General features: G+C 48.7%; 1 protein-coding gene across 5 annotated transcripts in view; it reads right to left on the bottom strand.

The window, feature by feature from the left end:
• The window catches only part of LOC8042599, a 213,463-nt gene that overhangs the window by 136,519 nt on the left and 50,751 nt on the right, over positions 1-26,193 (bottom strand). The gene's annotated exons all lie outside the window — the stretch shown is intronic.

The raw sequence follows: 26,193 nt of genomic DNA, 5'->3' as shown, positions 1-26,193 counted from the left end.
GAATTAGTTTTAACAACGGCGCACGGGAAACAAATCAAGTTTCATCATTCTCCAATTAGGCTTCGACCCTACATTTAGTAAGTCTGCGTGACACAGCGGGGAAGTCAGGCCAATACAGTTTGACACACACACACACACAAAAAAGCGAAAACAACAAATTGTTTAACTATGTCGAACGTCTTTCTTTTTAATTTTTATTGTTTAAAATATGAGTCATAATAATATAGCCTTCGCTCCACACCGCTCGATCCCTGCCAAGCAGCTATTTTCAAGTTTCGATAGATTTTCACAACTGCAGAAATCTGGAAAAGTGCAGTGACAACCCTTTCTTTAAGGATCTGTTTGCTCTATGCATACGTGCGTTAGAGGTGTGCATTTGCCAAAAGTACAAACGCGATATTTCTTCTTTATTTGACCCAATCAGTCATATGCGATGCGAGTAAAGTCTCGATTCATACTTCCATCTTCGTTACAGCCGGTCAATATTTACCCGTTTGCACAAAAGAATTCAGAGCAGTGTTCGGACTACGTTCTGTTTGTGTCATCATAAAAAAATATAAAAAATAAGAAAAAGAAAATCATGTCTCCGTTCTGTTTGAAGAATCGACAGAACGTAAATAAAGGAAAGTCCTGACAAAACTAAAAAAAAGCGCATAAAATAAACGCAATCGAGCGGTGACTGACCCGCCATCTGTCGCTGGAAAAGCGCGTTAGTAGAGGGGTACTTTTTAGGCGCCAGGTGCAGGCTCCAACAAGGAGCGACGGCTTGCTGCTTAGCTTTTATTTCTTTCTTCGCTTTACTTCTCTTTTGATCTTGCGTGTGTGTGTGTGTGCATCTGTGCGCGCGTTTCGGGCGTTCGCCGTGTGCGTTCATTATTCTCCCTTGGTGAGTGAGTGTGTATGTGTTTGTGTGAACACGTCTAACACGCTTTGCTGGGCGCGTCTCCCAGCGCAGCCGGGCTTTGCATTTCATCAGTTTCTCGACTCAACGCAGTCTGGATGACGTCGAACACCTGGTTTCTCCATTTTGAGTGCATTTGCGTTTTTTGCACATACGTATATCCTGTGTAAGATGCGATTCGTTGTTAACCAGGGAGCGGTCCATCCGCGAAACCGTTATCGGGAACACCGACGCCATCGGTGAGACGGGGTTCTCGTAAACAAAAGAGCGGCCATTGTGTAGACATCCTTCGGATTGCACGTGCCGACTGAAATACAGTTTCAAATAGGCACTGAGCGTATATAAATAGAAAGCACGCGTCAAAAACAGGCTGAGAGCAGTGTCAAAATTACCGTTTTCTCACATCAATACATTACCAACAAGCTAAGCTGGAACTTGGATGATACATGCATGCTACTTATGAACCTGTTCGGTAGGAGGGAATCAACACTGTCCTTTTTGCACGAATGAATAACTCTTCTTAGTGTAAATAAAACGTCCCATTACCAACGTCAAAATGATCCAGACTCCAAGGCGAGAGTGTTCTCCGCGCCGCTCCGAAACGCTGCGGAGAAGCAAACCGACTGCAAAAACGGATGAAACTAAGGCAGCTGCACGAGCTCACTTTGTATGCTCGGAGGTTCAAGATCATTATTCACGCGATGCCAGAACCGCATCGAAGATAGAGGCACGTGTTGCAGGCTAGGTAACTAAAAAAAGTATTGTTTTTGGCTATTCGCCGTCTTTCTTAGTCAACCAGCTGGCAATAAGCCTCCTTTTTTATTGTCCACAAACAGGGGCACATCTGTTGGAGTGAACTTTCTCGATAAATACTAGAATCGGCGTAGTTGAAGTGAGGACTTAATCACCCCCAAAAATAAGAGAAACCGAAACTCTTCCTCAGGCGGTTTGTTTAAGTGCCTACAAGCGATCTTCATGTCTGGATACACTGTGTGGGACGTATCTCTATCTTGTATGAAGGTCTCATTCGTCATAAAACAACTGCCTGCACACCTTGGCTGCGTTCCAAGTCTTACCCAAATGGATCCGAGTTACTCCCGCGGGTCGTGTCACGTGACATCACAGATTGAAAAGCGCTGGACGCGGGTAGGTTTTGAAACGCCAAAATAAAAAAAAAAAAAATAAAAAAAAAACCTTACCCTGGAGTAAGGTCGAGTAAATTTTGGAACACGGCCCTTGTCTTTCGTAGGATGTTAGGTGAGGCGTGACTGGAGCTTTAGACGACCGAGTCCAGTGAGGCGAGCGAGGTAGCGGCACGCTGGCAGAGTCGCTGCCCAAGCTCCCTAAAAATGGCGCCGGCTGCGCAGCCGCGGGCGCCTATTAATAGCGCTCCAAGTCGGTCGGGTGTGGGTAAACAGGCCCGCGACGGACCGGCCAGCAGCGCGTTGGCTCGCCAGCCGCGTGCCAAACTCGCCGCCGCCATCGTCAGCTCTTCTCGATCCATGCGATTGCGAAAGACTCGTTCTCCCAAAGGCTCGCGTTGAATGGAGCGATTATGTTCCGCCTTCACCTGAAGATGGACCGCAGCCAGCGGAGGCTACGAGCGATCGCAGCCAATCCAGCTCTGCGACCGTATCACGTGACTACGCGTCCCTCGTGTCGCTGGTCATCTCCAGAGGGTCACGTGACACTCACATGAACATAAATTACATTACACAACCAAAATTAGCTCCGATGGCAAAAAAAAAAAAAAAAAGAAACGCGTACAGTGATTAGAAAGTTACGCCCAGTGTATCGGCACTCCTTTCTTCCATTGTCCGACGCCTCTACGACAGTCATTAGTCGATTCGCGTCAAGTGACATTTGTTTACGTGCGACTCGTCTAGCGGTACAGTGTGGCTTTAGGGAGATAATCGCGGTATCGTTTTGATTTGTCGTAAACTAGCTTCTCGAGCGAGACTACGGAAAGCGCTTCCAGCACATTCCTTCAGGCACGTCAGCAAAAAGCTCGTGACAACTGAGAGCATGGATTCCATCTAGACGCACCAATATGGTTGAAGTGTCCTAACTCCAAAGCGCAGCGTATTTCGTCGTTCTGAAAATTCTTATCGCGTTAACTACCTCCCTATTTCGTAAAAAACCGAGGAAGAACTCTGGAAGAGCGGAAAGCGACCTCCCTCCCCGTCAGACCCGCACCCGCGGAAAAAAAGCAGAAAGAAGAAGCGAGCGTTCAACGACGGCCGCCAAGCGGCTGTGGTTCAACTTTTCTCCGTTCACTCCTAAGCTGACAGAGTGGTGGAAGCTACTTGTCTCTTGAACCAGTCCTACATAGATCCTTTGCCACGTGATCATAATCCCCTCCTTACCCACGGACAGAAAGGGGGGGTCAGATGATGAAAAGGAGGCGACTGATTGGTTTCGGAGAACACGTAGCTGCCACCGTACCGTCAGCTGGAGGTGAACGCCGCATAGACGACTTTCCCAAGGAGAGGTTAGGGGGACCGAACTGGCCGTCGTCTGGTGTGCTTTCGAAATCCGATATTCGGCTCCTGGGAGTGAGTGAGAGCAGATGCAGGGAAAGAAAGCCGAAGTCGCCGAACCTGCACCGTCCACAGCACGCGAAGATTGGACTAGCGCAGAAGCGAAAGACCGCGTCCGGCATCGTCTCTTGAGCCGACAGCTGTCAGTGACGACGATCGTCAGGATCGAGTCTGGCCTTTCGGGTCGGTTCCGGCCATCGTTTACTTTTCTGTACCTCGTCTGCGCGGTTCTCATCGTCTTAGAGATCACGTGACCGCTTCCCGTCACGTGTTAGAGAAAGACAAACAGACAGCGTTCTCTCTCGCTCTTTCTCTCTCTATTTATTTCTAACTCTATCACTCTCTTTCTCTCTCTCTCTCTCGCTCTTACACCTGGACTGGGCTTCCTCACTTTAAATTCGCCAGAGAAATTGGTAAGTATTTTTAACCCCCTTTTTTGGAGGTCCCAATAACAGACCCTTTCCAAAGTGCGCACCAAGTAGTAGCTGCAGTGCTTCACAGGTAGTCGTATTTTTGGCATGCACTCTGAGCAGACATGTACACGTCACTGAAATAGAGTACTCGTTTACTCACTCAAAAAGTAACTCAGTACGTTACTCAATGTAGATTATTGAGAGTGTTGGTGCCTAATTTACGATAACGAAAGAGGGGCGTGGAAGACAAACAGACCACGCAGGCGGTGTTGACTGTTTGTCTTCCACGTCCCTCTTTCTTTGTCGTAAATGTTCTAAATATTGCGATTTTAAAGGAACGTGTTACCTCAGCTTGAAAGTAACATCTTATTTTGTTGTTGTTTCGATTGTTCCGTTTCGGTAAAGCATTAGTAACTTCCGCCATTTAACGTCGTTAATAATTTCTTGTTTTTTAACGCATTCATTTAGGGATAACGTGGCTGTGTTAACATATCTTGTGCACATCTTTGTATTATCCATCTAGCGTTTCCGCGAGCTGGGTTGAGAACTAGGTTCGGTATGTGTTGTACACGTTCCCCTCCAAGAGTAACTAAATACCGTTACGCGTTCCTTACTTTAAAAAGTAACAAAAATGCGTTACTCGTTCCTTCTCTTAAACTAACTAGTAGATCGTCACTTGGTTGCCGAAAAAGAGTAAGCAAAAGTAGCGGTTTGATTACTTCTGTCTACAGCTGCTTGCGCTCGGGTTTCAGTACACATTGGTTCCTATCGCCTTTCTGCGTTTCAGCATGCATGTAAAACACAGTCTAAAATAAACTTTCAATTACGTTTCATAACAAATGGATTTTTGGTCCGTGGCTCAGTCATTTGGGCGTCTAAAGGGCTGAAAGCCTGGGGGAGTCTGAAAGGCTCAAGGGGTTTGAATGTCTGAAGGGATTTGAAGAACTGAAGGGTCTAATGTGCTGAATGGGTTTCAAGGGCTGAGAGGGTTCCATACACATCAGGACTGAAGTTTTTTTTTATATAGGGTACCTACAAGTTTGATTTTTGGTATGTATTATACAAGAGTGCTGCGTTGGCATGCCGCTGGAATTCTGTCCCAATCATTGCGTCACCGGACGTTCGACTTCACGCTCGCAGACAATCACATGTTAAGTGATGTAAGCGACGTCGAAAGCATGGTACCCTTCAATGTTGCTTGACGGGGTTTCGTTAAGGCTACATTCCTAAACTGTATTTTTCCTCTTACATTTTCGGATATTCTAAGCACCAGAACTTCGACTGGTTACACCTTTGCAGGCGAGTCAGGAAAGGGGTGTGGTGCAGCTTAAGAATGGGAAACAAATAAAAAGAACACACAGCAGACGTACCCTACCAACACATGACCAGACTCAAATAAAATCACACGTGCAGCTTCGTTTCTCCAAAACAACTCTGCGAAAGCGATACGTTACATGGTGTTGCCAACTTGTCCGCGGAACAAGGAGCTTTGCTAGATTGAAGGGCAGTGCGTTCAACCTTTTACATGTTGAGTCTTGACCTTACATACGCACAAAAAAAAAAGATGCTCAACGTCCCATTCGCAGTTGCAGGTAGTGAATATTTGAAACTTTTTACAGGTGAGTCGGGTGATAAGCGTTAATAAAAAAGGAACATCCTGAAAACACATGGTGCTGATGGCTACCGCCTACAGACTTCCACCACCACATTAGTCAACACCATCCATAGTCACCGCACCAAAAACAGGACAAAATGACGAGGGTGGAGAGTTGGGCGAGTTGGTGATTCATAATGGTTAAAAAGCGCTGTGTCTGAGTCTTCCTTTCTGTCCGTTGTCCCGTTGAGCTTCTTAACCATTAAGGACAAAAAGGCTTCATGTTCTGCCGGATAAAAGCCCAGAAGAAGCCCATACTGCCTCTGAACGACGAGAGGATATACGTTGAATGTCATTATTAGAAGACAAAATTACATCAACATCTGAACACTCGTCGCAGCACTACACCTTCATAGCATATAGACACTGGTTGGCCGGTTCCAATCAACAACCAAACAAAAACAAAACACCGCATATTTTAAATTTCTCCGTTATTTTTCAGGTTGCACAGCTGCCCCGTATACCTGGCGGCGCCAATCAATACGGATCAAACAGAAAGCCCGGTTGCGCTAGGCAGGCTCGGCTATGTGCAACATCACGCATATACCCCGAATGCCGATCACGTCTCCGGCAACAGGAATATGCACTCGAGGATTACGAGAAGAAACAAACAAGAAAAAAAGGAACCAGCCGGGACGGACTCAATGGAAGGCGACTTACGCCACCCTGCTTTTGAAAACGAAGCGGTCGGACTGTTTCCTCGCAGCGCGCGCGGCCGGCTTGGCCCAGTCAGAAGCCAGCGTAGCGGCGGCAGAGTCGGCACCTTTGTCGTCGAATCAGCTTGCTTCCAGTCGATTGCGGCAGCGGCAACAGAGGCTCGCTTCGGCGAGAAGGACGCGGGAAAGAACAAAAACTAGGCAAGTGTGCAATCGGGGCCGCTGTGCGGGCACGCGGCCCTCGCGTCGCAAGACTGGCGGCGCATTTGTCGAAGCTAACATCTCGCATTTTCGTCACGTCCTCCCATCGAGGTAATGGGACGATTCGCGACATCGAAACGACAGAACAACGACCCGCTCTGAAAACGAGCGAAAGAACGAGGAAAGAAAATGATAATGATAATAATAATGATAAACCAGACAGTTCAGGTTGCCACGCACGGTAGAAGAAATGATCATACGATTTCGTCGATACCCTATTGGAAAAACCAGCATGAAAATCAAACTGGCCAAGCTGGTAACTAAGGTGGTCAATCTGGTCAATGTGGTAGTCAAACTGGTTTAACTCGCAATCAAGCTGGTTTAAGCTGGGCAAGCTAGAATTTAAGCTGGTCAGTCTGGTTTAAGTAAAAACCATCATGGTCTCACTAGAATCTGGTTTTAGATTCAATCTGGTGTAGCTGGGAGCCAGTCTGGTCTTAACTGGTCAAACTGGTTTTCCATGGAGCCAATGTGGTCAAGCTGGGAGACAACTGGTCATGCTGGGAGACAAGCTGGTGAATCTGGTCGGACGATGATCGTGGTGGTCAAGCTGGTCATGCTGGGAGCGCGCACGCCAAGGTCGGCTAGAGATAGCCGAACTGGCATTGCTGGGAGTGCGCGCGCCAAGGTCGGATTAGGCTGGAACGAGGCCACGTCCTGTTCTTTGTCCTCTCGTTTTTGGTGGACGACCGGGCGCGTCAGGCGCGCTGAAAGCTACCTTTGTGTGCGAAAAAAGAGAGAGAGGGAGAGTGTGGCGGGAACGGAGAATTTGCGACGCGTTTGGTTATCTTGGACAGATTTTCGAAGGGACGGCTGTGTGCGCGTTGTTTGGAGTCTAGTTCAATGACGGTGCAAGCGAAGCGGGTTTTGAGGAGACAGCGAGCGGCAGTCCGTTCAGTGTGGGAAGATGTCGGATGTCCCGACTGAGGCGTCGCTTCATGTCTTCGAACGTGTGTGTGCTCAAGAATGACGGCGGTGCCGAGGAGTATCGCCAATGCCATCCAAGCCACACGGATTTCCTCGCCTCAGCCGACCACGCAAGTTGCCGCTTCGCTCCACTGGCGGGACCCAGGTTCGCTTCTCTCATCCGTGTAGTATTTTCATTTGCTATTGCCTGTTTTTGGCGTGTGTCTAGCATTTTTCGTGTTGAAAAATAAGCAATCTGGCTTTATTAACATTGTAGGCTTTGCACCGAGAACCACTGTCTGTGCGTCGGTTAGTATACTGTGTCAGTGCCGAGGATGTGGAGCATCTGAGTTCATGTGAGGCAAGTACGAAAATAATAAATTGGATGCCGAGTTGGCTTTTCTGAAGAGCTTGGCTTGTTTATTCTGTGTATTAATTTAAACAGGCTAAACTGGTTGGGAAGTTCACCAGCATGACCAGTTTAACCAGTATGACCAGCATGCCAAACTGGGCATGCTGGGGCAATAACCCAGCTTGAAGCTGGGACCAGATCAACCAGCATGACCAGTATGACCAGATCAACCAGCATCACCAGCATGCCAAGCTGGGCATGCTGGGGCAATAACCCAGCTTGAAGCTGGGACCAGCTTAAGCTGGTTTTTTCAATAGGGTATTGAATTACGTTGGAGTGCCTTCTCCGGATACATGAAACACAGGCAATGACTACAATAGAATTAATCCCCGTCTTTATCCCGAACCATTTGTCTTGAGCCAGCAGAAAAGTCCATGAACCGAAACCAATTGAATCCCGGCATTCCGGGATATGGTACGCAAGCCACGATGACGTTTAAGAAGGAAGTGCGCGGGAAACGACTCAGATAGGATTCTCAACGGGAGCGAGGACATTCCAAAAAAATTCGAAAACTCTAGACCTGAATTGATGCTACAACTGTCGTAGCCCGTCGCGTTGTCTGCGTGAATTCTACCTTATCGTGCTCTGGCACACCAACTGATCAACGAGTAGCTTTTGAAGATAGAAGGTCGCCTCATAAACAAAAGTAAAAAAAAATAAAAAATACGAAAGGGTGAACTGAGTGAGGATAATGACTAGCCAAGGGTGAGGATGCCACTCACCATGCCAGCGCATGTACAGAACGTTCGAAAAAATTGACCACAGCTGAGTCATTCACCAACTGGTCTAAGGATCATTAGTGGCAGGTTCAAATCCCCGCCGAGGTACCCGTAATCTCCGAGATATCCATAGCACGTTAAAATATTTCCAGGTGGTCGAAATTAATCCTCAGTTATCCGCTGGAACGTGACAAATGTCCTTCGTAGGTTCTTGATAGGAAACTGGACGGTACATAGTAAAGTTCACAGGCTTCACTACAACGGTCACTGTTATAACAAAATATGTTACTACGAGGGTAGATGTTGTAGCCAAGCCCCGATATTCCTATAAGAAACTAAAAAGTTGTTTATGTGAGAAAAAAAAAAAAAGAAGTGATATCCCATTTGCAGAATCTGTTACAATCACTGTTCTCACGGCGCGTTTTCAAGTGACAAGCTTTTTCGGGTATGCAGTATGAAAACGTGGCTTTGCGGCTATCATAACCTGACGAATGCCCGCAGAGCCTAAAGATGTTGAAAAAGCAGCGGTAACATTTTTTCTCGTGCGCCACTCCGTTGAGTTTTGCGATAGCATAACACGAATGCCTGTTTGCCAGTGCAAAACACAATGTCGACGCTGACATTGTTTTTTTTTTTTTTTTTTTTTGTAATTTCGTTTAGATTTTAGACAGTCTGCAGCCCGAAGGCAAAGTACCAGCTGGTCTGGCACGACCTCTATGGCCGCTTTACATATAAATACAATAATATACCTATCTACATAATACGTCCGCGCATAGCGTCTGAACGAAAACTGGCTGTACACGTAACACTCCCCCTATTTTAGTAGTCGCTATAGCAATACTTTGGCGGCAGGGATCCGTGTCTCCCGTTTTACGAAAGTTTAAGCAAACAAACAACCAAAAGGTCAAACACCAGAAGGAAAAGAAAAAAATGAGCAGCAGAAGAGGAGGGACTCGCCTGCCGCTTTATCTCGGTCTCGCCGGAGAAACGGCCCATTTCCCACGCTGGAAACGTCCCCCGAAAAAACGCCATACACACAGACCAACACAGCCACATACAACTATAACGACGAAAGTAGAAAGAAGAGAATCGTGGCAGCGGTGGCGTAAGCAGATTCGTCATTCTCGGAAGCCCATTTTACTCATTTCGCGAGCGCCGCTCATTGCTGCTTCCCAGAAGAATTTCATCCCGCTTTTGTGCACGCTTTCCCTTCTTCCGTCGTCATTTTCCTTCTCGAACAGCGAGCTTCTCTTTCGGAGGGAGGAGCACCCCATGCGCTTTCTTTTTCGCTCTCTCGACACGACGCGACCCTGTCTCGTCTCGCCAGGCGTCGTGGCTTCATCAGCTTCATCGTATGTGTGGCCGACGCGATCTCGTCTCGTTTCTGGGAACCGTTGGGAAGGCCACGCCCCACGGTTTAATCTAGACGCCCGATCTTCTCACTGGGCGGCCCCCGATAACGCCAGCGTTCTAATTGAGGCATCGAGGCGAACCCCCCCAACCCCTCCCCCTCTCCGATCACAGCTTCACACAGCTGGGCCCCGTCGGCAGTGTCTCACACACTTTTCGAGGTAACATCACAACTATAGGCCGTTTTCGCATAACCTCGTACCAGCGGGTAACTGACGTACCCTCATCTCGGTGCATTTCTGGATCGCCCGCAGACGCAGGGTACCATGCAACCGCCGAGGGTATGGACGAAATGGCTAAGAAATAAACGTCGTGCGTGAGTCAGTTCAGAGGGTTTTTTTTTTGTTTTTTTTTTTCTGCGTTATAACTTCAAAAATTTACGCTTCTCTGGCTATCACTGCGTCGTCGTTGAGTGCACAAATAATTTTAATGAGAATAAGGACAATCGCGGAAAATGTGCGACGAGCACAACGAGCTGCAGCCCGCGTGTGTTATCACTGCAAGGTATGCTATCGCTCCATGGCATGGGGAGAGTATGAAAGTGTCTACGTCTCATTATTCAGGATGCAGCTATCAAATGCTGAGAGCTTACCTACAGAGACTACATTAAACTGCTCATGAATTATATGAACCTCTGTTGTGGATACTCAATCAAAGCACCCCACCGTCGTCGTCCTGGTTCTTTCGAGAAGGCATGGTGATGGCCTGTTGTTAGCCAGATCGATTCAACCGTCCAAGTTATTGTAACCCACCATAGCCAAGTCTAGTCAAGTTTCCCCCCTACCCCCACCGTTGCCTACCCAGAGAGCACTGCTGCCAGAATCAGTCGGTATTTCAAGCTTTGAGTCGGTAGACGGCGTCGTCAGCGCCGCAATTTTCGATATGGCGACGCCCTTAGCAAGGGGGTCTATAGACCATTCCAATAGTCGCCTTCTGCGCTCTGTCGTCTTTGACTATTGGGCTAGGAAACGCGTTCTGAGCATGCGCACTAGCTCTCTTCTGTGGAAACTCGAACAACGCGCACGCGCACACAGCCCAAAGACGGCATTTTTTCGCTTCGTTCACGAGTCTTGGAAAGGTGTATAGTTGGATGTAAGTTAAGGATGGGCCAATCAAACACCACCATATACCATCCACGAAATTGAATAGCTCCGCGGACCAACCAGGAAAGGCGGTAACCACGAGGAGTTATGTGACGTGAGCACGACATTTTCATGACTGCGCGCCTCGCTTGCGGACTATCTCCCCATCGCGGAGGAACAGTGGCTCGCGGTATTCAGGGTGTGGGAAGAGCTTCTGGCTGACACGTTATGACTTGTATCTGACTGTAGCTGGCTCCGAAGTAGATCGATGTTTTTTCTTTACATTATTCTTTGGAAAAGGAATTCGCGAAGTTGCGCTTTCACGAATTACACAAAGAAGGGTATGTCCGTGCCAACCAAATGCGAACGTTGCAAAGCAATTTGAATTGACGGGTGCATTCACAGCGTTCCTCCACGCGGGAGAATCACTATCTACGTACGTACACACCAGACACTTTACCTATCCCCGATTGCTGGCATAATTTCGCGTTAGACAAACGTTAGGTAGGCGTTGCGACCATCCGATCATGAAGATAACGTTTTCAAATGCTTCACTCCTAAACTAGCTTCAGAATCTTGAATTTTACAACTCTTGCCCTCAGTCGAAGACCCATAAAAGTCGCGTCCCGAAGGAGCGGCGGACGGAATCGATTGAACGAGTTTCCAGTTCGGAACCTGCATCTCTCGGCGCGGCCACTTAATCCACAGAGGCCCACACGGTGGTGAAACGAAATCAGATGAGGATTCGATTTGGGCTCGGCAAGACCCCAAGTCCTGTTTTACGACGCTTTTTCCGGGGAAAGGGACTAAAATAAGTTAGTTCGCAGTATACGCAAGAGTTCGCTTTACGTCGGGCTTCTAGCAAACGCAGTTGCAAGGTCAAAAGTCGGAATCCGACACGTTCGACACAGGGCACAAACTCTCGCACGCGATCAAAAAAGAAAACCGTTATGCGTCGTCTGTTCCGTGTACAGCAGATATATATATTATAGAGAACAAGCGGCAAATAGCCTTTCTTTACCGAAACATAAAACTTTTACGTGGGTAACGTCAAGCACATACGCAAGGATCGAGAAAACGAACACAATCCGCGCAAACGCAACAACCGACACGAGTAAGAAAGAAAGAGACTCACAAAAGGGCGCGAAAAGAAAGAACAACAAACGAGGGATAGACATATGAAGGCATACAACACGAATATGCGAGAGAAAAAAGAAAAGTAAACCATAACACTATAAAAACGAACCGAATCAGCTGCTGGGGCCACTACCATAATGGCGTCGAGCAAGCGAGGCTGTGTGAGCATAGCCTGGGACCCAGGCTTGGCCCACCTGGCCTCTTGGCTCGCGATACGCGAGCTGAATAGAGGGCGCTGCTGCCCGCCTAACAATGGCGCGGACCGGGAAGATTTGGCAGGAGGGACCCGAGGAGAACCGAGAAGGGAAGCCGACGCTAAAGCAACAAAGGAAGCCAAATCCAAAAGAAGAAAGAAAAAAAAGCAGAAAAAACGAAAACAACAACGACAGAACGCTATGGCAGCACACCATTAAGCATGCATTGAAAAGGGGAGAAAAGGGAGACCGCGGCGTTCCTACAGCCCGAAAGCTGTCTTGTTGCCAGACGGGACAGGGTTTGCTACACGTCGGCCGTAGCCAAGAGCGAGCCAGATTTAGCGGTAGACGAAGCCGGTCGGGAGCAACCCTATTGGCGCGGAGGGCTGTACTTCGTTGACCCGTAAGCTGACGGTGCGGTGGAAGTTACGAGCTCGTTGGATTAGTCATACGTCCATCTTCTGCTACGTGATCACGGTCTCGCCCATACCCTTGCGGAGACAGCGGGAGCAGGTGACGAAAGGGAGGCCGCTGATTGGTCCGGCCGGCGCGTAGCTCTCGCCACACTGCCAGCTTCGGGGTTTGAACGGGGTATAGACTCGATCCCGGGCGAATTTTCCCCCGCAGGGTGCACCCAACGTTGATTGATACTTTTTCATCTGAGCGAGAATTTTTTCGGGAAAACGTATAACCTAAAGTGGTTCGACGCCGCCGCCGCTCGATCCTCGTTGATTGATTGATATATGCCGGGTTGGGAGGACATCGAGGATTCGTCGCTGCATGGAACGGTCGTGTGCCCGTCGGCGCGGAATAAACACGTTCCACGAGGCTCTTGACGAGGCAAGTCACGGCGTGACTATACTGCATGCACGCGTGCGCCGCTGGTTTCTTTCCAGGTCACTAGGTTAGGCTGTTTACTCTGGTTCTGTCGTCTGGCAGAAGGACGCGTTTCTCCAGAGATCACGGTACGCGTCGTGTCGATAAGGGGGACATATTACGAAGCGTGTTTAGTGCGGGTTCAGACATACGCGCCGACTGCGCCGCGCTTGAGTTGAAGCAAGGCGTGCGGCCCTTGGTTGCCATGGTAACGCGCGGCAGAAACTCGTCGTAAGAAGTCGTAATGCAGTCGGTCGAAATCGAAACTCAGATGTCTGAGCCGGCCTTCGCGTGCGTGCGCGCGCGCGCGCGCGCGCGTGTGTGTGTGTGTGTGTGTGTGTGTGTGTGTGTGTGTGTGTGTGTGTGTGTGTGTGTGTGTGTGTGTGTGTGTGTGTGTGTGTGTGTGTGTGTGTGTGTGTGTGTGTGTGTGTGTGTGTGTGTGTGTGTGTGTGTGTGTGTGTGTGTGTGTGTGTGTGTGTGTGTGTGTGTGTGTGTGTGTGTGTGTGTGTGTGTGTGTGTGTGTGTGTGTGTGTGTGTGTGTGTGTGTGTGTGTGTGTGTGTGTGTGTGTGTGTGTGTGTGTGTGTGTGTGTGTGTGTGTGTGTGTGTGTGTGTGTGTGTGTGTGTGTGTGTGTGTGTGTGTGTGTGTGTGTGTGTGTGTGTGTGTGTGTGTGTGTGTGTGTGTGTGTGTGTGTGTGTGTGTGTGTGTGTGTGTGTGTGTGTGTGTGTGTGTGTGTGTGTGTGTGTGTGTGTGTGTGTGTGTGTGTGTGTGTGTGTGTGCTCGGCAACTCCAGATGCTGCACCTGACTATTGTTTTTAACGTGATTAAGTAATGCTGCGTGCTTTAAGCTTGTTTTTCAGCGACCCACGTGCATAAACAGGGCCCGATTAAAATTCATAATTTTTACATCTGTAACGTAGAAAAGCGAAGAATAAATAGTGGCAATACATAACTAAATAATCTGCCGAGGTTAAAAAAAAAACTGCTACGTACGATGGTTGCGCCAGTCACGAGCTAACAGAATTTTAGCAAAAGAGTACTAAACACAAGCACGAGCGCACGGACATACACTCTACACATTCACGCACGCACACATACATATGAAGACCCATTGCCTATTTTGATTCATTGTTTTAGTTTGCATTATAGTATAGATTCTGAGCGTTTTGTGTCTTGCTAGAAGCTGGAAATATGATTCTATTTTGAACACTTGTCCGGGGTACGGCACAGGTGTTCACGTAACATGTTTTTTTCTCGCCACGCAATGACTGGCATATAAGTGAAAGGGAGGTGGGAGCATCGCTTGTGGCCTCTGTACGACAACCACTGCGAACACCTGTAAACGACGTGATAAACGGTGTGCTTTCGAATCAAAGCATTAGGTAATTACCGGTCATACCTAGGGCTGCATGTTTTCGCGGTTTATTTTTCTTAGAATATTGGCACTTCTTTTCTTAGCTTATTTTTTTACGGAATCGGTGTTTTTCTTGTCTATTTTCAATGTCACACAAAACAATGTGTGTTAGTCGGGGAATATACTGGAGAACACAGGAGACGGCCGTGGAATTCTTGAATCTTCGGGGAGATGTGTGTAACACGATTACCTAAGAAAACGTCCCGATACGAACAAGACAGGGATGTATTTCTCGAAGATAAAGGCAGCATCGCGTACAGTTCTGTCGGGGCTGTGTTCCGGGTAGACACAAAATAAAGTTGCAAATAAAGTTTTTTTTTTTTTTTTTTTTTTTTTTTTCTCTCTAAGATATATAAATATATATCTTCTTTTCTTTTTTCTTTTTTTTTTTTCTTTTTAAGGGAGCGGGAACAGTAGACGAGCCAAACGTTTCCAACGAACCGTTATCGGACCGTCGAGACGAGACCGCAACCATATGGCGGCCTGGTTCGGGATCCTGTTGAACCAACAAAAACACAACGTATACTCCCAAAAGACAACTAGTTTCCGGCAGCCAGCTAGGCCTTTCCTCTTTCCCCTCTCTAATATTCAAGAAATAAAGACACGCGTAATTCAACTACGCAAAAAATATGCATTAAAAATATTTAAAAAGTATCGGAAGGAAGCGTGTGTTAGCCCAGAGCGAGAGTTTAGACGGAGACGGGCGAAGGACTCCGACTCGGGAGGAAGGAGGGAGGGCTGCGTCTACCGGAAGTGGCGCTCTGGAAATACGCTTAGAGGCAATAAAAGACGTAAAAAAAAAAAAAAAAAAAAGGAAGCAGAGGGAATATGGAGTATAAAGCGAAAGGAAAGGTCCTCCAATGGCTGCTTGCGTTCGCTCACGGTGGATAAACATCTTTTCATGTTAGCCCTCTCGTATTCCCCTTCCTCTCACCCACTCCCCGTCTTCTTTGATATGGCCAAGTTGGTCTTCCGAGAAAACGAGCTCTTTATCCTTACGAGAGAAGAAATGGGAAACTGTGACACTGCACGCTGAAAGAGACGCGCTCCAAATATCTCCTCCAAAAACGTCTATAGCACTTTCTTTTTCATTTTTCTTTTTATATTGCATTTTAAATTTTATATTCTAATTGAATTTGTTCCGGCGTTGATGCTAACAAAAACAACATCTAAGAAAAAGCGAGAAAAGGCTACGCTCATGATACTTTGACATGAAGAGTCGATTTGGCCGGAAAATACGCGCAGCCAAAGCTAACTTACAGCCAGAGTGTGGGAAGCGAAACGTGCTGTCGTATGCGAGTGCGTCCAGTGCAGCAAACACTCCCGTAATTACAGTTACTTGGACAGATATGTTTGTTATAAACCGTACGCCGTCAGGAAGAGGGCCACGGTTTCTTTTATTTCGACTATCTCGTTGGCACATTAAAGTAGAAATACACAGAATGGATTCTTTGCGCGCGAATCTTGAGGAAGCATCCATCAGAGACAATACCACCGAGTAGTAGGATCCAGCGATTTGCGTTCGCCTGCAAATTCTAGCTTTCCTTTGCCCACGGCCGTGTCGGAGGAATCCCGGAGAAAAGCTCACCGGAGAAAAGCTCACCGGAGAAAAGCTCACCGCAAAACCGGCGGATTTTAATTTTAATGATAATAAATTGATATATGTTACGCTAAGGAAGTGACGAATGCGAATTATGTTAAATTACAACGTTTGATGCAGAATCCGCTAAGTTAAAAAAAAAAAAAAAAATCGGTGAGCTTTTCTCCGCATCCGCTCAAAAGCCGCGGTGAGCTTTTCTCCGCATCTGCCGGTTTTGCGGTGAGCTTTTCTCCGGTGAGCTTTTCTCCGGTGAGCTTTTCTCCGGTGAGCTTTTCCCCGCCGCCCGTATCGGAAAAGGAGAGAAAAAAGAAAAAGAGGGATAGCCGTTTCGCGCATCGATGGCCGCGCGAAAGTGAAACCGATTCCCTCAGCACGGTCCCGATGGGGTGAACCAATGGGCGTACGTTGCACCCGCCGAGGAAGCCTCCACCGCCCGAAATCCCCCCACCGCAAGAAAACGAACGGTCAAAGGGGACCGATAAAGGAGGCCACCGTGCCAACCGAGCAACCCAACAACATCGTCGCAACGGGCCCTCCCCACCACCACCAAGTGCACAGCACCATCTAACAGCGCAACCGAGGAAGCCAGATAGATACGCACAACCAACTACTCTCCACGTAAACAAAAAAGAAAAAGGGGGCAAAAACGAAGCTGGGGCAACGTGCCACACACCAGCACACACCAAAACGGGACCCACCCCGACCGAGTAACCGTGGCAACGGGCTATCCCACTGCCCCGGACCTGGTGAGGGGAGGACGCGTCGTCTTGGGGCCGGTTTGGTGCTCCGGAGAGAGGCAGGCGAGGGGACCGGCCTTGCAGGTGCGGCCCGCATACAATGATGCCCGGTGGAATGTCACAGCCCGCCGCGGGCAAGGTCACACAGTGTGTGTGCGCCACTGAGTGAGTGACTGTCCTGCGCGCGAAGGGGGACCGACCCACTCTGCGAGGCGGTGTGTTGCGATCTCGCACCTGAGAGAAGCCACCATTGTTTTTCTCTTTTTTCTTTTTCTCGCCAGGGTAACAAAACGAAAACGCGTTGTTTACTTCCTCCTTCGGGCATCGTTGGCAAAAAGAGAGGTGCCGATACGGGGAAGAAAAAGGAAACAAAATGTTTCGGCATTATGTGCGTCATGTGCATCTGCGCAGTGCAGTCTGTTACTGTCGCAAAGTGAAATAGCTATAGAAGAACTTGTAGTTGGGCTAGTTGGTAAACGTTGGTATTCATGTTACAAGGCGCAAAAACACGGACACAAGAGAGAAAGAGACAAAACAGGCGAGTTCACACGGGACGGGTTCACCGCTGCTGCGCTTTCGTTTGGCTGAAGCCGACTAAAATGCTGTAGTGAGTTGTTCCCTTTAAATAATTTACATATTAAAGGAAATAACTCTTCAAACATCGGAGGACTGCGCGATGTCCTTGACAAATAGCTAGATCACTTTTGTAACATTTTTTTTTTAATGTTACGCCAGCGCGCTGTTTTATTACCTCAGTGTGGAGCGGTCGTAATTCATCGCTTTACGATATCGGTCATACTCTGCCGCGGAAAACGGCTCCATCAGGTCAAAAAACAGTATGCGTAGACACACGTCTGCGGAGCAAAAGTGAAAGTCCGAGCACGAAAATAAACGTGGTGGACCGAGAGAAGATGTGACAGCCGTCGTCGACAACAGCAACGCGAACTGACTCTGCTCAACCTGGATGCAACGCGCGGAATGCGAGCCAAGAGCCGAACGTGGAAAGGGAGGTCCCGTCGGCATCGCGTAGATATTTGAATTGCTCGTCATTTCTCACCGATGACAGGCCGACGCACCAGCCAGGAACGCCGGGGAAGGAAAGCCCTGATCGGCATCCGCGCACGCGCACTGGGGCCCACCGGTGTGTCGGCCGAGGCGGTCTGGTGCTTGGGGACGCGTCTCCCGAGTGGTGTGTTTAGCGTGTCGTCAAGAGGCAGTGGTTCCACAATTTCTCCCTGATGACGTCATAAAGGTGGCATGCTGCTGCGTGTCGCGCTCCTGGCGGAAACACAGCGGCAAAGATAGATGCAGCAGACGCCTGTTTCATGCAGTTATTATAATGTACGGTAGGGGTTCAAATGTCTCTAGCGTGTCGTGGCGAATTGAAGCAGACAGGAACCAGTCGAAAATGAACTTCCGGTAACGTATTTCTATGGGGAAAAGTGAGTGGATTTTCTCCTTGCGCTCGATTATAAGAGCCAATATCCCGAATAAGTCGTACGTACTAGGCAGCTTGAAACATTTCTGAGTCAAGCAGACGAAATAATTGGTCTGTTGAAGCGTTCTTCTTTCCATTTCGTCGCATTAAAAACGGTGCTAAAACGGCGTCGTACGTGTATTTGCGTTCAATGTCGGACACTGTTAGCGCGAACACGACGTTGGCGCTTTTCAGCATGGGGGATATACAGGCAAAACGAACAAAAAAAAATTTGGAAAACTGAGAGAGACGGCAAGAACTGCGCAGTAACACGGGATCAGTAACTTCCTGTGTATGCACGATCAAAATTAATTGAAGACCGTGTATAATGTACTCCGATTTTCAATAAGTAAGTACCGCTTTACTCTTTCTGCTCTGCGAAGATCCTTGCTCTACGTTCAAAACATCACCCACACGCTCGAAATCTTTAAGAACAAGTCCATCATAAAAGCTGCGCGGCATAGAAAATAATAATAATAAAAAGAAGAGATCTTTTATAGCTCACGTATTTCATTCTTTACATTTAATGTTTTAATCACTCGTAAAGATGCAAGACGAGGTCATTTTCATATAGTGGCAGGACTGGCATATTAGCAATATATAAGCGTCACCGGAATGCTGGCGAAGATTGAACACAATCTTTATTCCTTGCGATTGTTATTTTGCTTAGAATCGTCGCTCCTTTTTACACGCCTGCTGTGGAACGGGGGTTTGGGCCTGAAATATAGCGAAGGTAAACATCGTTCAGTGATGATGAAAAATGCACCCCCAACTTAAACAATTACAATCTTACAATGTAATAAAGGTACAGACTATTCAATAAGACCCAAATGACAAAAGTACTTCATGTTATTGTCCTACGAAGAAACAAAATGCACGCGCGTTTTCCCATAGGAATGCACAGGAGCACCGCAAAAGTAGACTGGTTGCTGTCGGCTTCAATTCGCCTCCCGGAAGTCTCATAGACACTAGCGCCAGTTGAACCTCTAGCGTACATTATAACAACCCTATGGCCTGTCCTACTGCGGGTTGCTCCGCAGTCACATAGTCGACGGGAACCAAGGCAGAGGCGAGATGAGACGCCGGGACGACGGCGACTGTCGCGTACGCTCGCCTTCTTCGCCGGCATTCATACAACCAACCGCTAGGATCGCGACATCCGACAGCATGACACACCGGCTTCTGTGACATCACAGGTCGCCACTTTGGGACCACTTTCTCGATGCACAAGTGGGATAGGACGGGAAACCCACCGGACGAAGATGTATACAGTGTGTCTCAAACAGCGATGAGGCTCTTTAAATCGACCGCAAAAATCGGTTTCTTAACCTATCGCTCTGCGACTTTGTGCAGCATTGCTCACAGGTGGTGCATTTCATTTTTACTATAAAATTTGCAACGAGTGATCCGTAAACGTACGAGTTTCTCCTTTTCCAGTCCAGTGCGGCCTACAGAGAGGGCGGGAGCGCCCAAATCGCCAAGACGCGATCACCGCGTACAGCAGGACACAGTAGAGGGGCCAGTGAACCGGTCCGAACTCCGTGATCACCGCAACCACCGAGCGGCACGACAGCTGCGGGCTTTCTTCTCTCCGCCATCCAAAAAAAAAAAAAGCAAAAAAAGCCGGCGATCCCGGTGGCCGCTATTTTCGCTTCCTACGTATTTCACGCGCTCATCTCTTCTCCTGGGATGTGGAGGGGAGGCGGACGGGGCATCGGCAATCCGGTTAGCAGATTTGGTTGGGTTCGATTACCGACTCGGGCAACTCCGTTTTCTTATTTTACTTTTTTAAGACAAGAAGAGATAAAAAGCGGCCACGAAAGAACGAACGCAATGTCGGCGCACTGAAGCTGGTCCGCCGTGGCGGCGCGGCGGCGATCGCTAATGGGAGTGTGCTCCTCAGCGCTGGCGGATGCACGCAGCTCTGCGTGGCCGTCTCGTCGGCCTGCAAGGTCCGCTCGGTCACGAGCAGGCCGTTCGAGCGGCGGCGCGCAGAGGCGAGAGTGCCCCCGCCGAAGAGAAAATCCCGGCCCAGAAAGCACCCCCCGCGGAGGCGTCCGTAGGTGTTATTGTTGGGCACGTGTGAGCCAGCCGATGCACAACGTAGGCGGCGACACTTGGACCAAGCTGAGGCTCGTTGAGAGGTTGGAATCGGAGTCAAGAACGCGAGGAAGAGTGTCCGAGTGTTTTAACGCGCTACGGCTCAAAGCACTCGGATCAAAAGCTCGCGCATGCACAACTAAAAAAAAAAAAAAAAAATGTTGGATTCAATTTTTATTCCTGCCAGTTTCGATTTCGATGAGCGTCGAACCGGCCTGCGGTCGCTTGTCACTACTGCGTGGTGCACGTTCAAAAGCCCTTGTTAGCGGTTGCACTGCACTAGCTAAATTTCTCATTTACAGGCACCGGACGCCCAATGTGTCTGAATACCTTCCCTGGGGCGAAACAAACAACTTACTGAAGAACCCGACGGGTACACAACCGGATAGCCAGGGGCACGGTGGCCAGGCGCACCCAAAACAACCCCCGATCGCAAAGAGCGAAAAAATGTGGGTCGAAGTGGTGAAAAAACATCCCAATCTAAACCCTGTCGATCACCCAAGAACACGAGCTGTTTCAAATCCGTCGGCCTTTGCCGCCTGCTTCCGCAGCAGCTCCGCAAAACAGCGGAGAAGACCCGAGCCGAAGCAGCCGGAGTCTGACCCAGCGTCGCCCGTGCTTCGCGGAGGTGCACCGGGGGGGGCGGAGCATGAGTCAGCAGCAGCAGCGAGGGCACGTCGGGGATTCGGCGCACGTCCCGGGCCCAGCGGAAGGACGCATCCGGGACCCAGCGCGCGCTCTGACGGCGTCACGGGCAGCATGGCAATCAAGCCGACCGGGTTCCTGGCCTGGCGGGCGCCTGATCGGGTTAGCGAAGCCCACCCTCCCCCGAATAGTGCTGGAGGCGACCAAATGGAAGCGCCATCTCGCCACGCCGTTTCCTTTTTCTGCGGGACGAAGCTGCTTGCTTACATCCAACCCCGACATTCTTCGTGTGCTCTGGGCGAGTACGGCGGATCCTTGAACTCGACACGTCGTGGTCTTTCGATGGAATCTCGAGTGCAGCGTCGCGTTGCGTAGAGAGCTCGAACGCGAACCATTGACTCGTTTCCGCGGGTGTTTTTTGTAAGCATCCTAGAAATCCATAAATTAAAACAATGCGCGGCTGATTTTCTAAGATGTTTGGAACCAGCAGAGCGAGTTATCGCCATATTTAGGCGAATTTAGAAACCTCTTCAAGGCACCTTTAAGGTCATTCGAGTTAAGCGTTGCTTTCAAACAGCATTCGCGATTCGTTTGGTGTTGGTCGCCTCATATTGTGGGGATTGAACCCAGGATCCCATATTCTCGCAAACCTGTCGGAGTTTAATTTTTTAAGGGTGTTGTTACAGTGGAGTAGGATACTTCATTTTCTTTTTACTCCTGCCTAAACTCGTCGAGCGCTTGTATAGTGGAAGTCAGATGTACAATTCGTGGCTGGAACTGTGATAAGAACCGCTGATGTTGGCGTTCTATCTCGTGATTCGGCCGAAATTTGAAAGACCTTCGACTAACCTAGCCGATGCTGATGGGACCATTCAGACAAGATCGCATCATCATGGCGTTCGTCATGTTTCTGTACGTGGTCTATCATCGCTGAACCAATCATAAACACAAAAGGCCCAGTGACTTGCACTTTTGACGCTTCTTGATTGGTCTCCTTAGCACAGAGCGTCTGCTGCGTCTGGACTTCAGCTGAAACGAATTACAATCACAATCCGCGATAGGCGAGGCGACCATGAGATCGTCCCAGGTGTTCCAAGAAATAGTTTGTCGAGGTACGCTTATGCTAAGGCATTGGCAGTGCTGTTGAAGCGGCATAAACGGATCAATAGGCCACGTCCTTGAACAGGAAGGGCCCACGTGCCAGGCTCAAGAACAAGCAGAGGTTGACTGTCCCTAAAGACTCGAGTGAAAGCTCTAACCGGACACCTGTACTGAAAAGGTTTAGAAAACAAGGCGGAAATGTGCCCTACGGACACATGCCTTTGCCGTGTTTTGCAAGTGAATGGAAGTGAACTACACATAATCGTTGTACACCGCTAAACTTAGCAGAAAAATTTCACGTCACGTGACACTGACGTCACATGTTCGTGTAACGTCATGTGACACCAGCGTCGCGTCCAAGCGGGGCAATTTCTCCGCTAAATTTAACTGGAAAAACTTCCTGTTATGTCAAAGTGTCACGTGGGACTCTGATTTCCCGCTAACACCGTACACACACACGCCGCATACGCTGCGAAACCTCGTCACAAACGGCTGGAAAATAATTATAAAACTATTCGCAACTTCCAGCGATGGTGGAACCGCGGTGTGGGAATCGCGATTCCTAGCTCCTGAACGACCGGCTTCCGAATGAAGGTGCTTGCTTACCCTCTCATGACGTAGAATAATCAGGTACTGCTCTTATATCGCTCGTATTTTACAAAATTATAATTACACCCGCGTCGTATACGTCCAGCCTCGTACTGCTGCCCTATAATGATCATCCAGATGACAGTCATTTTGATAGGAACTAGCGCGGACCCTATATGCCGTGAAAGTTGCGACCTGTAAATCATTCCACAGCACCACAGTCACACGCCAGCAGTGTCAACAAGTGCTCCGTATGTGACCCTATCTGTGGAATAGCTGCGAATTTGTTTTAAACATTCCGGGTATTCTAACTAGTTGGTAACCACGAGGATAGCGGTCTCCTGGAAGTTGTGCCCAGGCGGGCTGCAGAAAAGTTCCAGGATGTAAAGTTCTCACGATGGCACTAGTATCTTCGAAAGAGATACATGGAGAGGTAAAGAGAGAGATAGAGAGAGCGGAGGTGAAAAGAAAAGAGACAGCGAGTACCTCCGAAAAGGCCTGGCAGGCGAGCATTTCACACTCCATAAATCGCGTCGCCGCCATTTCTTTTTACTGCAGCGCTCTCTCCCCACATTCGCGCGGCGGGAAGAATGCAGCGCGCCAAGTCTTTGCCCTGCCACGGTTTCTTCCGAGAATCGGCAGCGAGTTGACCGGCGAGGAACCAGGCGGAGTGGAACAGCCGAGTGCTCGAAACGAGTTATGCGAATATAAAATCAACGACCACGGCCGTCGAAAGAGGCTTTCTGGGACAGCCCGTCGCTGCGTATATGGCGCGCGAACAGATAAGCTAATGCGAATTACATTAAAATAAAATGACCAATCGTTCTGCAACAAAAACAAACAAAAAAAAAATATATGGGGAGAATAAGGATTGTGCTTCGTAAACCGTGACTGACGATGCCAATCCGTTCGGGCGCTCTAAATCACGCTTTGTACAAAGAAATAAAAGAAAGAAAAAACGACAGCTATGGTTTTGACAGGAACCAGCGGTCAGTGTTCGACTCGTTTGAACTACTGCCCTCCGAACGGAAGCGGAGCATATACACCAGCGCACTGCTGCGCAGGAGCCAGATTCGCGTCGAGGGAAGCTTCTGCGCATGCGCAGTGCCGACAGCAGCGCCACCGCAGTAGAGTGACGTCAGAGAGTTTAGCGATTTCAGCGAAATCGACGCCGCGTAGCGGCAACACCGAGAAGCTCATGAGAGGAGATCGTATCGACTCTATCGTCTGCTATCGCTGCTTGGTTCTCGAAGGCAGATACAAACAAACCTCGTTTCCTGTAATTTATTCTATGGTTCCGCCGTGTCATTCCCACGCACTGACTAGGAAAAGGTTGTTACCGTCGAAAAATTGTTCTTGCTTCCCTATGTCACACCGATATTACGCTGCAGTGCAAGAAATGTATGGGGGTCCGCGCGCTGAACGATGAAAAGGACATCCTTTCGCCCGCCATTTTGCCTGACCAGCGCGCCCCCTTCGCAAAGATCGCCTTCTGCGCGCTGCCATCTTTGTCTGCTGGGCTGTGGAACGCCTTCTAGCATGCGCTGTTCATCTGCTGTGCGGTATATTGGACTCTGCGCATGCGTCCACAGCTCAGTGACTCAGCATTTTTTTTGCCAGGGTGGTGACTGAGCGGCGCAAAAGTCTATACCGGGTGAAAAATAGTAAGGATAGAGCCCCTTGCAAGGGACGGAGCTTGCTCTGTTTAAAACAGATTTGCGAAAACTGGAGAGGCACGTGTCATCGAGCAAATATAGATAACGTGATATCACTGGAGACGTGATCAGACGTTGGTGACACACCAACTCATCGTTTTGCTTCGCTATAAATTCCGACGCGTCGTAATGCACTGGCTAAATTTCTCGCCTACAGCGAAGACGCCCGACACTCCTTGGGAGGGAGGCAGACTCTTCAGTCTAGCCATGCATACAACAGGTGATCTATAATGACTTAAAACTTCTTAACGCCCGCCATGTTTTTTTAATGTTTTTCATATCAATTAGCCGACATTTTATTTGCTGTTCCTGAAGTAAGAAAGAAAAAAAAAAGGCTTCCGTATTTTTGGGACGTGGTAGGAGTGAAATGAGTAACCGAAAGTTTCAGCGCTAAAACTCTAAATAATACTTAAGGAAAAAAAAAAAAAAGACAGAGAGAGAGAGAGCTTGTACAGCTTGGATTAGAAAGAGCAACATTTAAGCCAACTAGAGAGTAGATTTACTAGAACATACCACGAAGACGGAAACCCAGTTTCAGATTTATTTTTCTCAGGGAAGACTGCTCCATCGTGAAACTGTACAAACAAAGCCGAAACGTAACAACGACATACGCGATGCATCGAACAGCCGTCGATGATGTCGACACTCGCCCCATTCCCGCGGTGAGCCGGCGTTCGAGACTGTGCGACGCATGCCACTTCCCCCTCGCTACAGCGACGACCTTGCAGCGTATAAAAAGGGCGCTCTAAATACAGCGGAGCCCGGAGCGTCTTGGCAGTGGACCCGAAGTCCTGGCCCCTGCCCAATAGAGTGACCGACGCGAGGTTCGGGCCCGGGTGGCCGTGCACCTGCCGCCAGCCGCGCCCGCGGAATCAGCCTCCGACATGCAATTTAAGTGACGCGCTTCGTCGTTATTATATTATATCGTTCCGTCGTCGAAGTCACCAGTTCGCGCAGCATGGCTATGTTATAATACACGCCATGTTATCGCGTATACATGACTTGCACCTGACGTCATCCCAACATGCTGGAGGTCATTACTACTTGTCGTTAACAAAAACAAAATCGGCGGTGAAAAAAAAAAAGCATAAGGTGTGCGCTTAGTGGCAAGATCACCATGATTGCAAATGATGGAATGTCAATGCAAGATGGAAGCGGTCATTGCATCGTGGCAGCAATATACCATTCCAGTGAAACGCGAGACAATCCACTTGTACGCGTCTATTGACTTCTGTGACTTCCATTTACAGTCTCACTGACTAATACCACAAAAAGATATTGAGCAATGTAAACACTGACTGTTCATTTGCGATGTGTTTTCATTGTTTACAAACGACCCAGCTAAGCTTTAAAATACAGACCACACCACAGTTTGTCCAGCCACGAACAAGATCGGTCTTCGGCTAAACTGTGAAGTTACTCAACAGCTCGATACTGCAGTCACGCTGGCGTGTTCCGCTTAACTCCTGCTTCAAACAGTGACTTCCTTGTTTTGGGTCTTACTACGTTGGATAGAAGCTTCGAGAAATCGGCATACTGGCTTCGAACCCCGCATCACGTTGAGGCGTATACGTCCATGAAATATCGACGAAAGAGTCGCTCTCAGAAATGCACAGCCGAAGTCACGTTGACAATGTTTATGAGCGACGAAGCATC

This window comes from Ixodes scapularis, unplaced genomic scaffold (assembly GCF_016920785.2).
Source record: "Ixodes scapularis isolate PalLabHiFi unplaced genomic scaffold, ASM1692078v2 PGA_scaffold3__209_contigs__length_174095766, whole genome shotgun sequence".
In the NCBI taxonomy this organism is placed as follows: domain Eukaryota; kingdom Metazoa; phylum Arthropoda; class Arachnida; order Ixodida; family Ixodidae; genus Ixodes; species Ixodes scapularis.
This window is presented reverse-complemented; position numbering and strand designations above follow the sequence as displayed.